General features: G+C 40.3%; 1 protein-coding gene across 2 annotated transcripts in view; it reads left to right on the forward strand.

Moving 5' to 3' along the window:
* The window catches only part of LTBP4 (latent transforming growth factor beta binding protein 4), a 705,095-nt gene that overhangs the window by 90,872 nt on the left and 589,716 nt on the right, over positions 1–24,507 (forward strand). The window contains exon 1 of one of the 2 annotated variants that reach the window (XM_053721791.1): positions 18,585–18,959. The exons of the other annotated variant lie outside the window; for it this stretch is intronic. The gene's annotated coding sequence lies outside the window, so the exon portion shown is untranslated. Of the gene's footprint in view, positions 1–18,584; positions 18,960–24,507 lie in introns of those variants that run through there. 2 annotated transcript variants of the gene reach the window in all.

Below are 24,507 nucleotides of genomic sequence, written 5' to 3' on the forward strand. Positions count from 1 at the left end.
TTTCATGTATAGGGGTCCCTTGAAATTCTAGGGGGACAAATTTGTTAGTAGAAGGGTCTCATAAAAGCATATGGGGATAAATAATTTCTTGTAGAGGGTCCCATGAAATTCTAGGGGGACAAACCATTTCTTGTAGAGGGGTTCTATTAAAGTATATCGGGAGAAATAAATTCTTCTAGAGGGGTCCTATGGAAGTCTAAGAAGACAAATCATTTCTTGTAGTGGGGTCACATGAAAGTCTAGGGGTGCAAACCATTTCTTGTAGAGGGGTCCAATAAAAGCATATATAGAGAAATAATTTCTTGTAGAGGGGTCCCATGGAAGTCTAGCTGGACAAACCATTTATAGTAAAGGGGTCCCATGGAATTCTAGGGGGGACAAATCATTTTTTGTGGAGGGGTCCCATAGAATTCTAGGGGGGGACAAATCATTTTTTGTAGAGGGGGCCCAAGAAAGTCTAAGGGGCCGAATGCCCCTGTTTCCGCGTGAAACCTTCAGGCTCGCCAGAAACTTGTCCGACCTGCTCTGATGCAGCGGACAGAAATCAACCCAATCGAATACAATCGAGTTGATTAACACCCCCTGCTAGCAGCCGATTGGCCGCGAATCTGCAGGGGGCGGCATTGCACAAGCAGTTCACAAGAACGCTGTTGGCATTTATCGATGTGAGGCGGACATGATACGCTACATCGTATCATGTCCACTAGCATTATGATAAATTGGTCCCAAAGAGCTCCATGTACGAGGCAGCGAAAGCTGCTCTGGAGCCCTTGCATTTCAGGTTCGAATATGCAAGTCTGCTTCCCGCAATGTAAGAAGCAGCGTTCATTAGACCACTGCTTCTTACACCTTACGCCATCTCTGAGGTGGCGACTGAAAATCACTGAGAGCTCGCTCGCACGCACTCGGTGAATGACAGTCCCTTCAGTCGTGCGAATGAAGGGACGGACATTACACACTCCGATGAGTGTGTAATGATACATACGGGCAAGCGGATTAATAGATCCGCTGCCCGTGTTTAGTGAAGGCTGGCGGACAGCTTTGTGAGTTGAGAAGCTGTCTGCCCGCCGCTTAGTACATGGAGCCCTAAGTGTACAAATGATAATTGTAGAGGGACCAAACTGAATGTCTATACAGACACTAATCATTTTATGTAGAGGGGTCCCATGAAAATCTGTAACGTCCAATCATTTCATATGCCATGAAAGTCTGTAGGGTCTTTGGGGACAAATAACTTCTTCAAGACATTGTGATCAGTTGGGTTATATCAGGAAACTGCCATCGTTCATAGCTACGTCTCCTGTGACATTTTGCAGAGACGCTTTAAGCGTCCAGACACTTACAGTTTACGATAACATTACGTTATACCTGAATAAGCTATTTCAGGACTTCTTGAAACAACAATAAACTTAAGAGGGAAGACGGCTTGCCAAGTTTACAGAGTTTGACATTCTGTCTTCCCTTGGGTATATAACGTATGCTGGTTTTTATTCCAGCCTCCGTCTGCCATTACACGGGGTGAATAGATTTCTTTTTACGATTTCAATGCCAGCTAAAGTAGATCAATGACATGTGGATAAAAGGTCTCTCATCACTAATTCTACAGGATTTAAACGTGAATGTGTTTACTTACTGTCATCTGAAGGAGGAATTAATTGCCATAAGTTGCTTTTGATGCTTTAAGTCATCTTGTGTCCTTAATATAAATTAAAATCTTGTGAGCAAAGACAGCTCCACATTAACACCTGACAAAAATTACAATATCAAAGTATCCCCCCTTTAACATGATCTCATGCCCACTTTTTAAATCCCATCTGTCCTTTATGCCATTATCTCTTCCTTTCTACCATCCTTCTCTATGCCACGTTATAGGCAATCCTCTCTCCCTGCTAAGTGATACCCCCTCTACATTTTAAGTGCCATCCTGTCTCCACATTATGTGCCATTCTCTCTCCTCTTTATCTACTCTCCCTTCTATGTGCCTCTTTACTTTTTGTGCCATCCTGTCCCGCACTATGTGCCATCATCTGTACCCATTATAGACCATGTTCCATCCTTTTATTGTACCACCCTCACCTCCCATTACTTTGCCATCCTCACATTTTTGCTGAGTCGCCCTTTCTCTCCTTATTGGGCCACACTCTCTCCCCGAATCATGCCACTCTTTCTCATCTAGTGCTGCCACACTCCCTCCCTTATTGTGCCATCATCTCTCTCATAATCATGCCATCCTATCTCACCTTAATGCTCTATCCTCTCTCCCCTTACAGTGCCATCCTATCTCACCTTATTGCTCTATCCTCTCTCCCCTTACTGTGCCATCCTATCTCACCTTATTGCGCTATCCTCTCTCCCGTTACTGTGCCATTCTATCTCACCTTATTGCTCTATCCTCTCTCCCCTTACTGTGCCATCCTCTCTCCCGTTACTGTGCCATCCTCTCTCCCCCTTTTGTGCCATCCTCTCTCACCTTACTGTGCCATTGTCTCTCCCCTACTCATGCTATCCTTTTTCCCCTTATTGCTCTATCCTCTCTCCCCTTTTGTGCCATCCTTTCTCCCCTTTTGTGCCATCCTTTCTCCCCTTTTGTGCCATCATTTCTCACCCTTTTATTCCATCCTTTCTCCCCCTTTTGTGCCATCCTTTCTCACCCTTTTGTGCCATTCTTTCTCACCCTTTTGTGCCATCCTTTTTCCCCCTTTTGTGCCATCCTTTCCCACCCTTTTGTGCCATCCTTTTTCCCCTTTTTGTGCCATCCTTTCTCCCCCTTTTGTGCCATCCTTTCTCCCCCTTTTGTGCCATCCTTTCTCCCCCTTTTGTTCCATCCTCTCTCCCCTTATTGTACCATACTCTCCCTCATTTTGTCATCCTCACTCCCAATGTTCTTTCACCTTCTTGCCCCTCAGTGTGCCACCCTCTTTCCCCATTTTCTGCTTCCTCTTTAACCCCAAAATGTGCCATCAGGTCCCTATTTTGTGCCCGTCCTCATTGTGTCATCTTCTCTTCCTTTTTTGTGCCACTCTCCCCCTATTTATGCTGTCCTCTCTTCCCTTGTTGTGCCACCCTTTGTTGTACTCTTTTATTGTGCCAACCTCACTAAACCATTGTGCCAACCACTCACCTTGTTGTGCCATCTCTTGACAACACATTTGTATGGATTTAATAACAAATGTAAATTAATTTATTTTCATGATCCACATAGAGCGCATGCCAATGTACTTTTGTAATCTATTTTCTTTCTTCTCATGGTAAACATTGTTAAAAAGCATACCTAGGTAGGCTCAGGAACAGTAATCCACTACTGGGAGCTAGCTGCTAATTGGTGGCTGCACATATATGACTCATTTTATTGGCTCACTTGATGTGTTCAGCTAGCTCCCAGTAGAGCTTGTCTGCTCATTCAACAAAGGATACAGAGAGAATGACGTAAAAAAAAAGGTTAGAAGTAAACTGTAAAGTTGTTTAAAGCTGCATGCTCTGTCCGAATCATGAATAAAAAATAAAAATAAACTTGTTTGAGATAGAGCATGTCATTTTAAGACCCTTAAATTCAATTATATTTTTAAATTTGCTTTGTTCACTTGGTATCCTTTGTTGAAAAAATAATATATTTTAATATATTATTGATTATTGATATGATAATATGACAGACTTGCATTTTAGCCAATCAGTGCCCTCTCATAAGTAACCCCACGTGCGTGAGCACAATGTTTTCTATATGGTACACATGAACTAACGCCCTCAAGCTCTGATAAACTGTCAAAGTCATTGAGATTAGAGGCGGCCTTCAAGCTCTTAAAAATTAGCATATGAGCCTACCTAGGTTTAGCTTTCAACTAAGATAACCAAGAGAACAAAGCAAATTTGATTATAAAAGTAAATTGGAAAGTTGTTTAAAATTGCATGCCCTATCTGAATCATGAAAGTTTTTAATTTTGACTAGACTGTCCCTTTAAGAAGACACCAAATATCTATGAGAAATACGTACAGATTTTATTCACATTCACCATTTGTTGATGAAAGAGTTAATCCATGCAGGTTTCTGGCTGTTGTCAAAGGCCTATCAAGCTAAATTAGCAGTTATATAGACCTTATCTAAATAGATCCAGACTGGTCATTAGTCACTGGGATTACAAGCTGTCAGCCATAACTGCTATAATTCCAGTCAGCATGTGCGCTCCTGAATCTCAAAGTGGTTCCTGATTTTAGGATGTAGGATTAAAGGGAGAATCTACTCCAGAATTGTTATTGTTTAAAAAGATAGATAATCCCTTTATTACTCATTCCCCCAGTTTTGCACAACCAACACTGTTATATTAATATACTTTGTACCTCTCTGATTAACTTGTATCTAAGCTATCTATTGACTTGCATTTAAAGGGACAGTCTACACCAGAATTTTTATTGTTTTAAAAGATAGATAATCCCTTTATTACCCATTCCCCAGTTTTGCATCACCAACACCGTTATATTAATATAATTTATAATAACTGCCCCTTTATTTCAGTTCTTTTGACAGACTTGCAGTTTAGCCAATCAGTGCCTGCTCCCAGATAACTTCACGTGCATGAGCACAGTGTTATCTATATGAAAAACATGACCTAACACCCTCTAGTGGTGAAAAACTGTTAAAATGCATTCTGAAAAGAGGTGGCCTTCAAGGTCTAAGAAATTAGCATATGAACCTCCTAGGTTTAGCTTTCAACTAAGAATACCAAGCGAACAAAGCAAAATTGGTCATAAAAGTAAATTGGAAAATTGTTTAAAATTACTTGCCCTATCTGAATCATGAAAGTTTATTTTGGACTACACTGTCCCTTTAAGACAATTAGTGCTGTGTTGTTAGAACCCAAGGGAGTGATCACGATGCTATCTGTATGGCTCACATGAACTAGCAGTCTCCTGTTGTGAAAAGCAAATACAAAAGCATGTGATAAGAGGCTATCTGTAGTGGCTTAGAAACAGGCAGAAATTTAGAGGTTTAAAGGCTATACAGTGTATTAATATAACAATGTTGGTTGTGCAAAGCTGGGGAATGGGTAGTAAAGGCGTTATCTATCTTTTTAAACAATAACAATTTTTGTGTGGACTGTCCCTTTAAAGGGACATTGTGCTGCAAATCTATCTCTGCTTTATTGTGTTCCCATTGCTGGAGTGCGTCAAATTGTTTATAAAAAGCCCCTTTACCTTTACTGTGCATTTAAAATTGCCTGATTTGCATGTTAAAACCACCACCTATACTGAAAATCTGAAAATGTTGTATTCTCTATAGAAAATTTATGTAAACAAGAGGCAGCTATCAAGTTCCTAGGGTGGGGTGAAAAAAGATGGGTAATAAAATGTTCCTTTCCAATTGCTCTCTCTAAGGGACGGATGATCGAAACCTCCCAAGTTCAAACATGTTTTTTCACGCCGACACTCACAGAGGCTGCCCTGGGGGAATTATCGTAAAAAGGGGCAGTCGCTGCGAGTGGCGAGATGTCTCCTTTTGAAAGTAATGGAGCTTGCTAGAAAGAGACACCGCTCCGTAGAGCGAAGTTAGCAGTGAGCAGGGGGCGCACTTTAAAAATAAAATCCTGCAGCCATTATAAATCGCATTACGCTACTTTCTGCGTATAGCAAGTTACAATTGCCAATATGTTCTTATGCATATGTTTTTCTATTAGGGTTATAAGTATTTTGAGTGTTTTGGGTAAAGTTTGGCTCCTTTTAGTTTGCAAGAAAAAACTGTGAGATCTGTAGTGCGCAAAATTTTTCAAAATTATGCTGGGACTAGAGAGACGAGTTCTTACACGCCATGGAACGCTCATGTTCAGCCCATTTTACATAAAAACAACAGTTGCGCTTTGTATTTTGTACTTATAGGTACGAATTTCGAAGTTTTTGCATATCCAGTGTACTGGTTTAAATTAGTATTTACTCTGTTTATATTTAATACAAATTTTATGTTTTTGATAAAATACGATTTTTAATTAAGAATTTTCTTACAATTTTTGATGCAACTTAAAGGGACTGTACACTGTAAAATTGCTATTCCATTAATGTATTTTAAATGACTTGTTATACCAACTGCAGAGTATAAAATATTTGAGAAATCACATTTTCAGGTTTATTTGTGTATATAGCTGATTTTGTGCTTTGAAACCACAGCCTATTACAATCAGATCTCATTATGTTATCACTTTGGGGCATATGTATCAAGCTCCGTATGGAGCTTGATGCCCCGTGTTTCTGGCGAGCCTGCAGTGTACATGCAAAAAAGGCTTTGAAACTTGTATTTTTGATACTACATAAATGGGACTAGACTTAGAAAAACAGAGGAGGAAAGGGATTTGGGAGCAGTTATAGATAACAAGCTAAAGATGGGTGGCGGGTGCACAATGCAGGGCAGCAGCTACAAAGGCTAATAAGATACTAGCATGTATTAAAAGAGGCATTGATTCAAGGGAGGAAAGCATCATTCTGTCACTATATAAATCCCTGGTAAGACCTCACCTTGAGTATGGAGTGCAGTTCTGGGGACCGATCTCAAAAAAAGACATTGCAGACCTAAAAAAAGTTCAGAGAAGGGCTAATAAGGGGAATGGAGAATTTAATCTATTAGGAGAGGCTAGCCAAATTGGGTCTGTTTTCTCTAGGAAAAAGGCGCTTGAGAGGTGACATGATTACTTTATAGAAAAAATATATCTAAGTACAAAAAATTGGATGCGCCTATTCCTACCAGTGATTAACATAGTAATGTGTTCAATATTGTGTTAAAATACCTCATATACTAAATATCATAAAAATGTGTATTAATGATATATATACTATAGTGCTAATATGCTAAATACGTAATCAAATTTACAATCTGTCATTAAACCAGTGCTATATCAATATGTGATATATATTTCTCAAGTGCCACCTAATGTAGTGTTCTGGTATTATATACCCGCTGACATGGTCAAACAAGAGTGGCAGAAATTAATAAGAATATATAGATAATACTCTCCATAAGAATATACTATAATATGCAATCAAATACAGGAAAAAATATATTCAAATACAAATAGATGAGTCTGTGTTATACAGATAAATGTCACTTATCGTATATAGCAGTGCTGTTTCCTGGCTGTTTTTTGGTTTCCCAAAAGCTTGATAGTGGGTACTGATATAGTCCCCAACAACCAGGATCAATGACGAACTCTTCTGCACCAGGTGGATAGTGAATCCGCGGCTAGCTACTTCTCCAGGACAATAGTTGGTGTATAGTACTGCAGTATCAAAGTAAACAGGAAAAAAAGAAGGCGCCACAATAGTGCAATATCAGTGATGTTGGTAATATGCCCCTACTCCACACTGTTGTACTTACAGGATCTCAAGCACTTGATAAGTGCCACAACAGCATTCTGAGCTCTTCTAGTCGCTCAGCAGACTATTTCCCGTACTCTCTGGAATCCTTCGTGTTTTGAAAGTATCTGTGTACCCAACACAGAGGCACATAAAGTGTGGATATGTCTGGTAAACCAAACAGTGCAAAATGGTAATCGTCACAGAAGTTACCGCAACTTCAGTTCAAAGTGACTCAAAGGCTGCTTAATAAAATTATTATCCGTGGAAAAGTCACATATATTAAATGACTTTATTAAAACAATGTTAAAACACAACATTTCACGATCTTGCAACAATCGTTTCATCAGGTGAAACGAACGTTGTAAGATCGTGAAACGTTGTGAAAAAGTGCTGCCCCCAAAATATGTTGCCCTAGGCAAGTGCTTAGGCCAAAATGTGCCCCTGCACAACGGTCTTCCAAGAAGTAAGATCATCTCCCGAGATGCAAGTCGGTCACTAAAAATATATTGCGAGTCGAGTCCAAGGGGGAGATTTATCAAGCAGCGGATGCTGCTTGCTCCGCCCCGATGTTTCCGGTCGTAAGACCGCTGCTCCTTAACTCATCCACCACCTCTTAGGTGGCGGACTGCAATCATCCCGATCAGATACGATTGGGGTGATTGACACCCCTGCTAGCGGCTGATTGGCTGCAAATGTGCAGGGGCCTGCATTGCACAAGCATTTCACCAGAAATGCTGGTGCAATGTTAAATGCCAATAGCATATGCTATCAGCGTTTAGCGAATCATGTCCGTCCAGGTTTTGATAAATCTACCCCCAAGTCTAGTCATTAAAGCGACTTGAGTCTGAGTCAATTGACTTAAGTCTACATCACTGTCACATAGTCTGGCCAGTGATGGTAAATTATTCACAATTCAAACATCTCATTTGTAAATCTATCTATCTATCTATCTATCTATCTATCTATCTATATATATATATATATATATATATATATATATATATAAATCAGCAAAGTAAGGGAGTCACTCACAGGGTCTTGTAGTGAAGAACAAAGTCTTTATTGAATAAAGACTTTGTTCTTCACTACAAGACCCTGTGAGTGACTCCCTTACTTTGCTGATTTGTATTTCACTTGGAGTGCACCCTGGGCACCACGGGCCGGTTTTGGGCCTTTACAATTTACCAGGAGTGCTTCTACCATCCTCCTTTTCTATATATTTACAGAGAGAAGCACACTCACAGGAAGGAACAACCGGATCAATACCATTGTTAGCCTGTTCAATGGCGATTTACCACCTGGGTGCAGCTTCTTCAGTATTGCTTTTTACAGAGTAGAATTTTCCTGTAGCATATCAGTCTTATCCCGCCTGTTACGGTCAGTCCGGCAACGAAATACCAGGCAATTCCTCTCTGAACAAGGAACACAGCAACCACAGACAATCGTTTCAGCCTTCATTGGGCCTCGTCAGTGAGGTGTAGCCATATTCCTCTAAGCACACTGAGCAAGGAGTCCACGTCTGGTTTCTCCTTTTTCCCATAGGGAGACTAAATTTCGGGCTGGACTGACCTTACTTGGCGGGATCAGACTGATATACTTCAGGAAAGTTTTCCTCTGTGAAAAGCACACTGGTCTAAAAAAGGCTGCTTCCGGGTGGTAAATCGCCAAAGAACTAGCTGATGAGCTTTTGTTCGTTCCTGGTAGAGCGCTTCTCTCTTCGTATGCAAATTAATATGACCCTGGGGAAGTCTCCTTATGGGTGATGGGGGAAACCAGACGTGGACTCCTCGCCCAGTGTGCTTAGAGGAATGTTGCTGCACCTCACTGACAAGGCCCATAGGAGGCCGAAACGATCGTCTAGGGTTGTCATGTTCCTTGTTCAGAGAAGAATTGCCTGGTATTTCGGGGCTGGACTGACCTTACTTGGTGGGATCAGACTGATATATGAAAAGTAAGCATAGGAGCCGGCCCATTTTTGGTTCAGCACCTGGGTAGTGCTTGCTGATTGGACAGCTACATTTAGACACCAATCAGCAAGCTCTACCCAGGTGCTAAACCAAAAATGCGCCGGCTTCTAAGCTTACATTCTAGCTTTTAAAAATAAAGATACCAAGATAACGAAGAAAAATTGATAATAGGAGTAAATTAGAAAGTTGCTTAAAATTGCATTCTCTATCTGAACCATGAAAGTTTAATGTTGACTATACTACCCCTTTAACTCTCATGAGATTTCATAGTAAACTTCCTTAAACTGAATAGAGAAGTCACATAAGTGTGCATGAGGCTCACTCCCTTGCCTGTCCCAGGACAGACATACTGATTTGCTGCTTAAAGTCCTTTACAATGGAGTGTGAATACTTAAGACATTTTGAGGTTAAAATATCTTTCATTTTTACATAGTGATGTTCGAAGTGATATTTTCTAGTCAGCTTTTTACAGCTATGCTGCATTACTTTCAAGTGTTTCAACATTTGGGTATCATGGCCCTTTAAGTGTCCAGTGTTTTTTTGTAGAGTTGACTGGGCAACCTGCTAAAATATTGGACAGTCCGGTTGAATACTGGACACCTTGCAACCCTAATCATATGGAACTCCTTCCCTTGCTCAGTCAAGCTTGTGTCTGGCCTCTAAAGCTTCACGCATTCCTTAAAAACATATCTGTTCAGGGATGCCTACAACTTACTTTAATATGTATCTGCTGCTTATGTTTTCTCTTGCTTAAAGGAATATGAAACTCAAATGTTTTCTTCATGATTCAGATAGAGCATGCAATTTTAAGCAACTTTCTAATTTACTCCTATTATCAATTTTTCTTTGTTGTCTTGGTATCTTTATTTGAAAAAGCAGAAATGTTAGCTTAGGAGCAGGCCCATTTTTGGTAGCACCTTTATCCACTAATGAGCAAGCGCTGCCCAGGGTCTGAACCAAAAATAAATAAAGATCGCAAGAGAATGAAGAAAAAATGATAATAGGAGTTAATTAGAAAGTTGTTGCTGAAAATTGCATTCTCTATCTGAATCATGAAAGAAAAACTTTGCGTTTCATATCCCTTTAACTTCTCCATGTACTTCCTTTAGAATGTAAGCTCACAAGTCCACCTGTCCTGTTGATCGTTTTCATTTGACCTGCTGGAGTGTATTCCATTGTTTAAAAATAGCTCTTTTGGGGGCGGAGCCAGCAGCAGCAATGGAAGCTGTGTAATCTCTGAGCTCCGGGACCCAGTTCCATATATCAGCTCAAAACTACTCGCAAAGCCCTAGATTCCACTAAATAACATGCCCTCATAAATGCTCTATAGATCGGGAGTCAGGAGACACCATTTTTAAGCAGACCCAGCGGGCTTACTCTCGTCTTAAAACCTTTTACCCGGCTCGGAGCCAACCTTGAATCCGGGACTTCACTACGTTTCCTGACCATCTTGAGGAATCCTTCCTCTCTCTGATCGCAGACCCGGACTGCCCTTAGCTGTAACTACAGTGTCTCCTACCTACTCCTGGACCCCACCGCCATTACTGGGAGCGAACCGCACACGCAGCATAGAGACCGCAGCTGCATTATAAGAAGCCGGAGGTCACTTCTTTTACGGGTAAGGAGAGGGGATAGAACGGTGCCCTACACCACCCGGGCCCTAACTAGTGACAGGGGGAGCGAGTGCAGACAGGCACACTCATAGTGGAGACCAGCCGCTTATCCAGAGGCCTGCTGTACGGGGCCTAAAGATTTTAGCCTGCACAGTTAACCACGTGGCAGAATCACCACGCGGCAGTGTACCAACTAACACTACTCAGACCCCAGAGGTACTTGGGCTCTGCACCTGGCCCTTATTTCATCCCACTTTATTGGACATCATCATACTAACAACAGATCTGGTTCAGGCCTTTCCCTTTTTTTTCTCTTCTAACCATAACTGCATAGGAAAGGGTATCTGTAACATTCTTTTACAACTTCCCCCTGCACAATGAATGCAAAACGCACTTCGAAACTGAATAAACCCCCTAAGATGCACAACCACAGAGACAGCATGGTCGCTCAGTTTTTCTCGCCCCCTGCCTCAAAAGTGGGTGACAGTACTGAACCTGCCAAGTCGCCAAAAAAGAAATTACAGTCTTCGCAAGTACAAGAAGATGACACTGAGGAGAGCACACCTGTCCCCAACACCATCCTCTCTACCCTAGCATCCAAACAGGATATAGCGGATATCATTCGCTCGTGTATCAGGGAAGAGATAGCAGAAATAAAGCAAGACCTTCACTCAGTGGGCAATAGAGTGGAGGCCTTGGAAGAATTCACGGACCACCTTCAAGTGGAAATCAATACAACTCAGGATTCAACAAACCATCACACAGCTCTTATAGCAGATCTCTTCGACAAAATCGAGGATCTGGAGAATAGGAGCCGCCGGAAAAATCTCAGAATCAGAGGTGTTCCTGAGTCGGTATTACCTAAAGACTTTCCAATCTATCTCCCAGCTTTATTCGCACATCTCAGAAACACCACTCCCTCCACAGATATCCCTTGGGTTCGAGCCCACAGAGCCCTTAGACCGAAACCCCCTGACACTGCCCCCCCCAAGGGACATCATCATGAAGTTCAGAGAGTTCAACGAAAAGGAGGAACTCCTAAACCTCTCTCGTAGGCACCAGCCTGTTAAATTCAGGGGGGTTGTTCTCCAATTTTTTCAAGACCTCTCCCAACGAACATTGCAAAGGAGGAGAGATCTGGCTCCTGTAACATCCCTTCTCAGACAGAAGAAAATCCTCTACAGGTGGGGATTCCCCTTTCATCTCTATGTTCTTCATGGAAATAGAAAGTTAATTTGCAGAACCCTAGAAGATGTCAACGCCTTTTGCCAGGCCTTGGAATTGGACCCTCCAGAAGAACTCTCTCCAGAGAACTCTCACGAACCCCCTAGAAAGAAACCTACAGGACCTGTCATGAGAGACTGGCAGCGTATTCCCCCCAAACCTCAGTCTAAGCCGCAGGCCAAGCCCCCCGGCTTGCCCTCTAAAGTCACAACTTAATCAATTATTTTGTATCTTAGCTATCCCTACGAGCTGTCCATTCTACTAGAGACTTTGCCCGGTGCTACAGCTTGGTCGCTGGGTAATGTATAGCCACATTGGCCATAAACCTTTTACTGTTAAACGACTTCTGATCTAGAAATAAGTAAATTTAGGAATTTAGGAATTATTGTATTGTACTGTTAGAAATATTTTACCAATGTAATTGAGCATTAGTCATCCCTAAATGTATATCACTTGCTATGGAATGGGTTATAATCCCTCCCTCTTAACACTAAAAGTTTAATGCTTGCATTAGTATCTAGATTTTTTATGAGAAAATGTATGTTTTGTTTTATGTTCTTATTCATGTTTTTTTTGCTATGCGACAGAGATACAGACCCTAGGGCATACTTAACACAACCTTCTTTCTATACTCTACAACCACACATGCATGCCTATCATTTATTGCAGTCATCTAATCACGGACACCAGTCACACCAGCACCATGGAAGGTCACACTAAAACTCTCACTTTACTGAGTCAGAATACCAAAGGCTTGAATTCTGCACAAAAACGCTCACTAGCCATGAGAGACCTACGTAGGAAAGGGGGGTGATATTCTTTTCCTCCAAGAGACTCACTTTTTAAAAAATAAGGAACCTAATTATTTTGGAGGTTTCTATACTCAAAGCTTTCACAGCTCTTTTGACCACAAAAGGCACGGCGTAAGCATCCTAATCAGCAGACAGATCCCTTTTACTCACATCCACACCTACACTGACTCTGAAGGCAGGTTTTTATGTGTAACTGGCACCCTGTTTGGCTCCCCGGTGACACTGGTCAATCTTTATGCTCCCAACACCAGACAGCTCCCCTTTTTCAGGAAAAGTTTCGCCAAGATTCTAGACCACACAATAGGTGCACTATATCTAGGGGGAGACTTCAATCTCCCCATTCAACCACATTTAGATTCCTCGAACCCTCGACCCACAACTCCTAAACACACAATCAGGCAACTATGGAAACTTATGCTAGACCAAACTCTATTTGACATTTGGAGATTCGTCCACCCTGAGAAGAGGGACTATACCTTTTTCTCTGCCCCTCATAGTTCATATAGTAGAATTGATTACCTCTTTACTAATCAAAGAGGCCTTTCCAATGTACTATCCTCCAGGCTTTCACATACCGTTTGGTCAGACCACTCGGCTGTATTAACAACACTCAAATGGCCATCAGCACCTGGTGGCAATTTTCAGTGGAAACTAGACGAGAAACTATTAGATTCCCCAACTCTAGTTTCTAACTTAGAAAAGCTTCTACAGGAGTATTTCAGATTTAATTCCTTACCGGAAACAGATCCTTTCGTTGTCTGGGAGGCTCATAAATGTTTTATCAGGGGGGAATTAATTAAACAACATGCACAAGCTAGAAAGAAAGCACGGCAGGTATACAAAATATCCACTGACCTACTAGCCAAACTTGAATACGACCATAAGCGAAATCCTTCCTCCCCCCAACTATTAGCAGACTTAATGAAAGCCAGGAAAACTGTACATGACTTACAACTTAGTGAAGCTAATGCACTGGCCTTACTGACTAAACAAAAATTCTACTTTGAAAGCAATAGAGCAGGAAAACTCCTAGCACGCTCCTTAAAACTGAAAAAACTTAAAACCTTCATCCATGAAATTAAATCTCCAACGAACCAAACTGTCAATACCACTTCTGAAATACTTTCCCAATTTGAGGCATACTACTCTAATCTTTACAACCTCTCTAACCCTGACCGCCCCCCCGGACCCCAGTAATGCCATAAACAACTACCTTCTAAACACCCCTTTACCACAACTCTCTGATGCACAAGCGACAGAACTGGACGAACCTTTCTCAATGACAGAGCTCACAACCACCCTTAAAGACTTGCCATCAGGCAAAAGCCCTGGCCCTGACGGTCTCTCGGTCGCTTATTATAAAAAGTTCGCACCCACTCTGCTTCCACACCTCTGTACCTTATTTAACTTAGTTGACCAGGAACACCCCTTTCTCCCCCCTATGCTGGAAGCACACATTTCAGTGATCCCTAAGACCGGAAAACCCGCAGATAGCCCATCTAATTTTCGCCCCATTTCACTACTAAACGTAGACGTTAAGCTTTACGCTAAACTCATAGCTAATAGACTTAATAAGTTCCTCCCCCAACTAATTCACACAAATCAAGTAGGCTTTGTCCCCAAAAGAGAGGCGCGAGACAATACCATCAAAATCCTAAACTTAATCGAATACACGCAGTCACAAAACATTCCTTCTATCTTCCTTGCCATCGATGCCGAGAAGGCCTTTGATAGGCTGGATTGGTTGTTCCTTAGGTCAACGCTCACTCGTTTTGGCCTGAGCGACAAACTCATTGAGAAAATATTTGCCCTATACCATATGCCGAAAGCCCGTATCAAGTTAAACGATTCCCTGTCAAATGCATTCCCAATAACAAATGGAACGAGACAGGGTTGCCCTCTCTCCCCCATATTGTTTATTCTGGCCATGGAGGTTCTTGCCTCCAGGATCAGGAATGATGAAAAAGTCCACGGTATTTATATAGCAGATACCCACTACAAACTAACACTCTACGCGGACGATATTTTATTCTCACTGACTTCCCCCCCACAATCTCTAGAGGCCCTTTTACCGGCTTTGGGCATTTACAGTACTCTCTCCAATTTCAAAATAAATAAGCAGAAATCAGAGTTTCTAGGTATTGGCATCTCAGACCAGACAGCCCAACAGATCACTAATCACTACCAATTCCGATTCCAACCTTCTTCCATAAATTACCTAGGGGTAAAACTAACGACCTCAAAAGAAGCTCTACACCAACTAAACCACCAACACCTTTTTGACTCCATCAGAACAGACATGAGAGCCTGGCGCAACAAATTCCTCTCCTGGCTTGGTAGAGTCCAAGCATTCAAAATGAGCATCCTGCCTCGCTTTTTATATATGTTCCAAGCCCTACCCATACAACCCCCCTTACATTACATTCGTAGTGTGCAATCTTTCGTTAACGGCTTTATTTGGGCAAATAAACGCCCTCGAATCTCTAAAACCACCCTTTATAGGAAAAGGGATGAGGGGGGACTGGGAGTACCCAACCTTTTATTTTACTCACAGGCAGCACAACTGACCAGAATAGTCGACTGGTGCAAAAACAGTACTGATAAAGAATGGGTCAAGCTTGAGCATGATCTATCTACTTCTCGAAGTCTTGGGTCAGTCTGCTGGACATACAGGCAACATAGGACACTACCTTATCTTACACCCTCGTTAGTGACTGATACACTCTCCACTTGGGACCACCTTATAGGTTCACAAAAAGGCATATCGACCATACCCTCACCACTTACCCCCCTTCTACACAACAAAGATTTTCCTCCACTACTTCAAAAACGGACCCAGGACCGGTACACACTATCAGCGGGTTTGCCCTGCCATCTTGTTCTAGAAAGAGGCACCATCATCCAGAAAACCGCCCTTGCGGACAGGAACATTAGCTTTTTTGATAGATGGTTCGAATATTTACAATTAGCACACTTTCTCTCCCACCATAAAGACAAACATAACCTGGTAAGAAACCTAAATCCATTCGAAACACTATGCCACTCCACATTATTAGCGCAGGGCACTCTCTCTAAGATATATAAAATACTAATTACTCTACACTCCAAAAACCTTCCATCATATACAAAAGCATGGGAAGTCGAGCTAGGCCATGAGATCCCCTCTGAGACGTGGGACATTATATTTCAACAAATGGGGAAGGCCCCCTCCTCAATGGGAATCACTGAAACGAACATAAAACTCTTAGAAAGATGGTACCTTTACCCCAGCAGACTCGCTAAGATTTACCCTCACACAGACCCACTATGTTGGAGAGATTGCAAACAAGTTGGTACACTCCTCCACATCTGGTGGGATTGCCCCACACTTCAGCCTTTCTGGTTGGACACCCATAGAGAAATCCAAAAGGTACTCAATACATCTATCCCCTTCAATCCTTTGACGCTATTATTTAACAAACCCCCTAAGATCAAATGCAAATACCGACAGGTCTTATTGTACATCATGCTTAGTGGGGCCAAGCAACTGATCCCTAGACTGTGGAAACAGCGACACATTCCTACTCAAAAAGACTGGGTACATAATGTCACTCTTCTCCTTTCCCTGGAAAGGTTTCACTATCAGAAAACAAAAAGGATGGATTTTTACTGCGCCATGTCCTTTTATTGGGAAACATACACTCTCACACTTTCTAGACCCCCGCCACAACTACCTAATAATTCCTAGTCACCCCGACACCTTATACAGCCACATCATCTCCCGTAACACATCTCAAAACTAGGACACATCTGACTCATCTGGAAACTCACCCTGGAGCCATACTTCCTCCGCGCTGGTTTGCTAGACCTTATACCCTATCACTTAACTAACTCCTTGATGACTGTAACTTACCTCTCACGTATATCAACATCAGTGAGACCTTTCTATCTTTTACATAGATCTCTGTCGCATTGCTTTGCCCTGTTTAAATGTTAATGTGGAAGTTTCATCCACATGTGTTATCTTATAAAAAAGAAAAATCCACAAGCTACTATGTCCAAGACCAGAACTTTATGTGGGACTCAACCAATGCATGGATCCTTGGACTTACATACAATGGTCATTACTGGTCTTGCTCTTCGTATATTTCACTTTCATTGTTTTTTCTTTTTTGTCTATGTTATACCACGCCGGAGTGTTTCCATGGCAATTGTAAAATTTATTATTTATACCAATAAAGCTTGTTGGGAAAAAAAAAAAAAAAAAAAAAAAAAAAAAAAAAAAAAAAAATAGCTCTTTTACCTTTATTTCACCATTTCAAATATCTGATTTTGCCTGTGGTATCCCTACCTATAATTCAAGTTTTTATACTTAAAGTGACTTTAAACCCAAAATTTTCTTTCGTGATTCAGGTAGAGAATACAATTTTAAACAACATTCCAATTGACTTCTATTAACTAATTTGATTCATTCTTTAGATATCCTTTGTTAAAGAAATAGCAATGCACATGGGTGAGCCAATCACATGAGGCAAATATGTACAGCCACCAATCAGAAGCTACTGAGCCTATCTAGATATGCTTTTCAGAAAAGAATATCAAGAGCATGAAGAAAATTAGATAATAAAGTAAATTAGAAAATTGTTTAAAATGGTATTCTCTATCTGAATCATAAAAGAAAATTTTTGGGTTTAATGTCCCTTTAAATGTTGGCTATAGAAAACCTGTGCAAACATAGCCAGCAGAAAAATTTACACTCCCAGTGGGAGGTAGGAAAGATAAGCAAAAAATTTTAATTTTCAAATTTTCAAATCATTGTGCTTTTGTTTTCAGACAAAGATAAAATAAAGCTCAACACATTTGGGCTAGATTTCAAGTTGATCGCAAAATATTGCTTACCCGAAACCAATATTTGCGCACAACTCAGTAATCTGGTATTGCAAGTTAGGTGCAATGTGAACGCAACCTCACATTTGCATTGCACGGAAGCTTTGCGCTCACAAAAGCGCACTTTCATAGGCTCGTTCTGATGCCATCATAAGTACAGCGAAGGGAGTAAGTTGCGCAGTGATAGCAGAATATTTAAATGTATATTTAAATGCTTATATACATATATTTTATGTGTTAATTTGTGTATATAAGCATATACATATATATTTTCAGTGAACACACAGTTCACATAAACCGCAATGACCTGCCACGTTTAACCCCTTTTAACTTCGTCCAGTTACTTTAGTAAAACATAAAGATACCACTAGTTTTATTTTTTAATGACGAATACTACTCTAAAATTTGAGGGCAATTAGAGCACATTTAGAAAATTAACCAGAGATCTGATCTCTGGTTAATTTTCTGAGCGCTAATCATAACCAGCAACTTGTAATGGCTGGTTATTTATTGTGCGCCCCGTAAACGGGTGAATTTGCCCGTTTATGAGCGCCCGATAAATTAGTGCTCCAATTGTAATCTAGTCCTTTGATGAGTTGTGGTTTCAAAGAACAACCCCAACTATTTCAAATACAAAAATAAACCCAAGGGAGTAATTTCTCATACATTTTATACTCTGCTACTGGTATAACAAGTCATTGGAAACACATTAAGGTAAAAAGTATTTTACAGTACACTGCCCCTTTAATGTTTAAGTTATATGCTCTGCATATAAATACATTATTATTATTATAATAATATTGCAAAAATTCCTTGAAACTAATTTTGCAAGCAAAGGGTTAAAGCACGTTAGAGGAAAGAGATTGACGTTTTGTGTAAACAGCAATAAAGTCCATCTGGAGTCGGTCCTAGAAAAAAAAACCCCGCATCCATAGTCATATTTCTTCCCTTGTTGATGTGTATACAATGGGAAAATTTGGAAAAGTTACAAGAGAAATGGGGGGTGATTTTGAAGGGCGTCCCCCTGAAATATTGTGCATGTGCAGTGTAAACATTTAACAGGGAGTCACCTGGCAACAAATCCCACTAGGATTGCCACGGGATGGAGGATGTAAATCCCAGCCAAGGAGAGCAGTGAGGCTACGGTGAGAAACGTAATAAACTTTAGGCAGGGAGTCAAAGATTGGTATGTACTGTATTTGCATTTAGAGAGAGTCACATATCACTCTGTACTGGGAGGCTAAGGAAGTCAGAGAAATGTATGTACTGACAAGTAGGATGAGTTGCATACTGGTGTATTCTGGGAGATAGAGGGAGGCAAAACATTGTTTGTGATGGGAGGTAGAGAGAATTGCATACTGGTCTATACTGAAAACCAAAGGGAGTCACAATATGGCTTGTACAGGAGGTAGCCTGATTTGCATACTGGTCTGTACTGCGAGGTAGAGGGAATCACATATTGGTCTATACTGGGAGGTTTAGGGAGTCAAAATGGTCTGTACTGGGTGGTAGAGGGTTTGCATTCTCGTGTATACTGAGAGGCAGAGGGGGTCACAGAATGGTCTATAGTATATATTGGGATGGAAATGGAGTTGCATACTAATCTATACTGGGAAGCAGATAAAGTCATAGAAAGTGCAGACACTGAGCGGTAGAGGGAGTCAGACTGGTCTTTACGTCTGCACTGCACATTTAGCATATATGTACACCTGCACTGTACGGTTAGTATATAAAGTACGTGTGCACTGTACGGTTAGTATATAAAGTACGTGTGCACTGTACGGTTAGTATATAAAGTACGTCTGCACTGTACGGTTAGCAAATAAAGTACGTCTGCATTGTAAATTTAGCATATAAAGTATGTCTGCACTGTACAGTTAGTATATAAAGTACGTCTGCACTGTACAGTTAGTATATAAAGTAAACCTGCACTGTATAGTTAGTATATAAAGTACGTCTGCACTGTACAGTTAGCATATAAAGTAATCCTGCACTGTATAGTTAGTATATAAAGTACGTCTGCATGGTACAGTTAGTATATAAAGTATGTCTGCACTGTATAGTTAGTATATAAAGTAAGCCTTCAGTGTATAGTTAGTATATAAAGTACGCCTGCACTGTACAGTTAGTATATAAAGTATGCCTGCACTGTACAGTTAGTATATAAAGTACGTATGCACTGTATAGTTAGTATATAAAGTACGCCTGCACTGTACAGTTAGTATATAAAGTACCTCTGCACTGTACAGTCAGTATATAAAGTACTCCTGCACTGTACAGTTAGTATATAAAGTACGTCTGCACTGTACAGTTCGTATATAAAGTACGTATGCACTGTACAGTTAGTATATAAAGTAAGCCTGCACTGTACAGTTAGTATATAAAGTACGCCTGCACTGTACAGTTAGTATATAAAGTAGGTCTGCCTGCACTGTACAATTAGTGTATAAAGTAAGCCTGCACTGTACAGTTAGTATATAAAGTAGGTCTGCCTGCACTGTACAATTAGTGTATAAAGTACGCCTGCACTGTACAGTTAGTATATAAAGTAGGTCTGCACTGTACAGTTAGTATATAAAGTAAGCCTGCACTGTACAGTTAGTATATAAAGTACGTCTGCACTGTATAGTTAGTATATAAAGTAAGCCTTCAGTGTATAGTTAGTATATAAAGTACGCCTGCACTGTACAGTTAGTATATAAAGTATGCCTGCACTGTACAGTTAGTATATAAAGTACGTATGCACTGTATAGTTAGTATATAAAGTACGCCTGCACTGTACAGTTAGTATATAAAGTACCTCTGCACTGTACAGTCAGTATATAAAGTACTCCTGCACTGTACAGTTAGTATATAAAGTACGTCTGCACTGTACAGTTAGTATATAAAGTACGTATGCACTGTACAGTTAGTATATAAAGTACGCCTGCACTGTACAGTTAGTATATAAAGTAAGCCTGCACTGTACAGTTAGTATATAAAGTACGCCTGCACTGTACAGTTAGTATATAAAGTAAGCCTGCACTGTACAGTTAGTATATAAAGTAGGTCTGCCTGCACTGTACAGTTAGTGTATAAAGTAAGCCTGCACTGTGTACAGTTAGTATATAAAGTAGGTCTGCACTGTACAGTTAGTATATAAAGTAAGCCTGCACTGTACAGTTAGTATATAAAGTACGCCTGCACTGTACAGTTAGTATATAAAGTAGGTCTGCACTGTACAGTTAGTGTATAAAGTAAGCCTGCACTGTATAAAGTAAGCCTGCAGTTGGGATATACGTTATGCCTCTAGGCAGAGTTATATCCCAGGAAAGGGTGTTATGATTACTAATGTGCCAGACAGGTTGAATGTTGGCCAGAATAAATCACAACGAAGACGTAAACTTCGGAAATCTCTGTCACAGAGCAATGGGTGTGTTGGCAGAAAATTTCAGGGCTGGTGGGGGAGATGTGTCAGTCATTCCTTTTCGGTCAAGGTCACATGTATGATGTAGCTGATTAGACCATCTGTACTGTATAGAGGGCAGGGGTATCTGCATTATAGGCAGATCAGTATGTGTACCTGTTCTATATAAAGAACAGTGTGTGCTTTTGTATTATACGAAGAGCACTGTGTAGTTTGTGTGTGGGAAATATACACAAAGCAGTGTGTGTATCTTTAAATTATATGCAGAGCAGTGTGTGTACCTGTTCTATACAGAAAGCAGAGTGTGTATTTGTACTATACACAGAGCAGGGTATGTAACTGTATTATACACAGAGCCGTATATGTAAGTATCTGTGTTTTATACAGAGCAGTGTATGTAACTGTACTATACATATAGAGTAGGGTATGTATCTATATTATACATAGAGAAGGGTATGTATCTGTATTATATACAGAGCAGGGTATGTATTTATATTATACACAGAACAGGGTATGTAACTGTATTATACACAGAGAAGAGTATGTATCTGTATTATATACAGAGCAGGGTATGCATCTATATTATACACAGAACAGGGTATGTAACTGTATTATACACAGAGAAGAGTATGTATCTGTTTTATATACAGAGCAGGGTATGTATTTATATTATACACAGAACAGGGTATGTAACTGTATTATACACAGAGAAGAGTATGTATCTGTATTATATACAGAGCAGGGTATGTATTTATATTATACACAGAACAGGGTATGTAACTGTATTATACACAGAGAAGAGTATGTATCTGTATTATATACAGAGCAGGGTATGCATCTATATTATACACAGAACAGGGTATGTAACTGTATTATACACAGAGAAGAGTATGTATCTGTATTATATACAGAGCAGGGTATGTATTTATATTATACACAGTACAGGGTATGTATTTATATTATACACAGTACAGGGTATGTATTTATATTATACACAGAACAGGGTATGTAACTGTATTATACATAGAGAAGGGTATGTATCTGTATTATATACAGAGCAGGGTATGTATTTATATTATACACAGAACAGGGTATGTAATTGTATTATACACAGAGAAGAGTATGTATCTGTATTATATACAGAGCAGGGTATGTATTTATATTATACACACTACAGGGTATGTATGTATATTATACACAAAACAGGGTATGTTTCTATATTATACACAAAACAGGGTATGTATCTATTATACACACAACAGGGTATGTAACTGCATTATACACAGAGCCGTATGTGTAAGTATCTGTGTTTTATACAGAGCAGTGTATGTAACTGTACTATACATATAGAGTAGGGTATGTATCTATATTATACATAGAGAAGGGTATGTATCTGTATTATATACAGAGCAGGGTATGCATCTATATTATACACAGAACAGGGTATGTAACTGTATTATACACAGAGAAGAGTATTTATCTGTATTATATACAGAGCAGGGTATGTATTTATATTATACACAGAACAGGGTATGTATTTATATTATACACAAAACAGGGTATGTTTCTATATTGTACACAGAACAGGGTATGTATTTATATTATACACAGAACAGGGTATGTAACTGTTATATACACAGAGAAGAGTATAGCCTCTAGTTATCAACGTGTCTACTTACCTGCCTTTGCCGGCCCAATACGCCCGCCTAAGCTCGCCTACCATCGCCGCCGCGGACCTGAAAAATCTCGCCAAAGTTATCAATAAATCTGTCAAAAAGCCGTGCACCAAGTACGGGGCGATGAGCAGCAGACTGTGATAGTTATCACTCATCCGATCTCGCTGCTCTTCGGCTTTTTGACAGCTTTATTGACAAGCTGTTACTAAGCACCCACACTAACTATACTGTTCTACCCCCTATACCGGCGCCCCCGGAGCCCCCCGCAACTATAATAAATGTATTAACCCCTAAACCACCACTCCTGGAGCCCACCGCCACCTACATTATACCTAGTAACCCCTATCCTGCCCCCCCATACCGCCGCCACCTATAATAAATTTATTAACCCCTATTCTGCCGATCCCGGACCCCGCCGCAACTAAATAAATTGTTTAACCCCTAAACCGCCGCTCCCGGACCCCGCCGCCACCTATATTAAACTTATTAACCCCTAATCTACCCCCCTACACCGTCGCCACCTATAATACATTTATTAACCCCTATCCTGCCCCCCCTACACCGCCGCAACCTATAATACATTTATTAACCCCTATCCTGCCCCCCTACACCGCCGCCACTAAAATAAAATTATTAACCCCTAAACCTAAGTCTAACCCTAACTCTAACACCCCCTAACTTAAATATTAATTAAATACATCTAAATAAAGTTAACTCTTATTAAATTAATTATTCCTATTTAAAACTAAATACTTACCTTTAAAATAAACCCTAAGATAGCTACAATGTAATTAATAATTACATTGTAGCTATTTTAGGATTTATATTTATTTTACAGGTAACTTTGTATTTATTTTAGCTAGTTAGAATAGTTATTAAATAGTTATTAACTATTTAAAAACTACCTAGCTAAAAGAAATACAAAATTACCTGTAAAATAAATCCTAACCTAAGTTACAATTAAACCTAACACTACACTATCATTAAATTAATTAAATAAATTAGCTACAAATAACTACAATTAAATACAATTAAATAAAATAACTAAAGTACAAAAAATAAAAAAAATAAGTTACAAACATTTAAAAAATATTACAACAATTTTAAGCTACTTACACCTAATCTAAGCCCCCTAATAAAATAACAAATACCCCAAAATAAAGATAAAAATAGGGCCTTTTGCGGGGCATGCCCCAAAGAAAACAGCACTTTTGCCTGTAAAATAAAAATACAACCCCCCCCAACATTAAAACCCACCACCCACATACCCCTACTCTAACCCAAACCCCCCTTAAATAAACCTAACACTACCCCCCTGAAGATCATCCTACCTTTAGCCGTCTTCAGCCAGCCGACCACCGATGGAACCGAAGAGGAGATCCGGAGCGACAGAAGTCATCATCCAGGCGGCGCTGAAGAAGTCTTCCATCCGATTGAAGTCATCATCCAGGCGGCATCTTCTGGGCCGGAAAAGTGCCGAGCGTACCTGCTAGTTTTTTGATAAATGGCAAAAGTAGTCAGATTGTGCCGAACTTGTGTGCGGAACATCTGGAGTGACGCAAGAATCGATCTGTGTCGGACTGAGTCCGGCGGATCGAAGCTTACATCACA

The sequence above is a fragment of the Bombina bombina genome, chromosome 7 (genome assembly GCF_027579735.1).
Source record: "Bombina bombina isolate aBomBom1 chromosome 7, aBomBom1.pri, whole genome shotgun sequence".
NCBI classification, from domain to species: domain Eukaryota; kingdom Metazoa; phylum Chordata; class Amphibia; order Anura; family Bombinatoridae; genus Bombina; species Bombina bombina.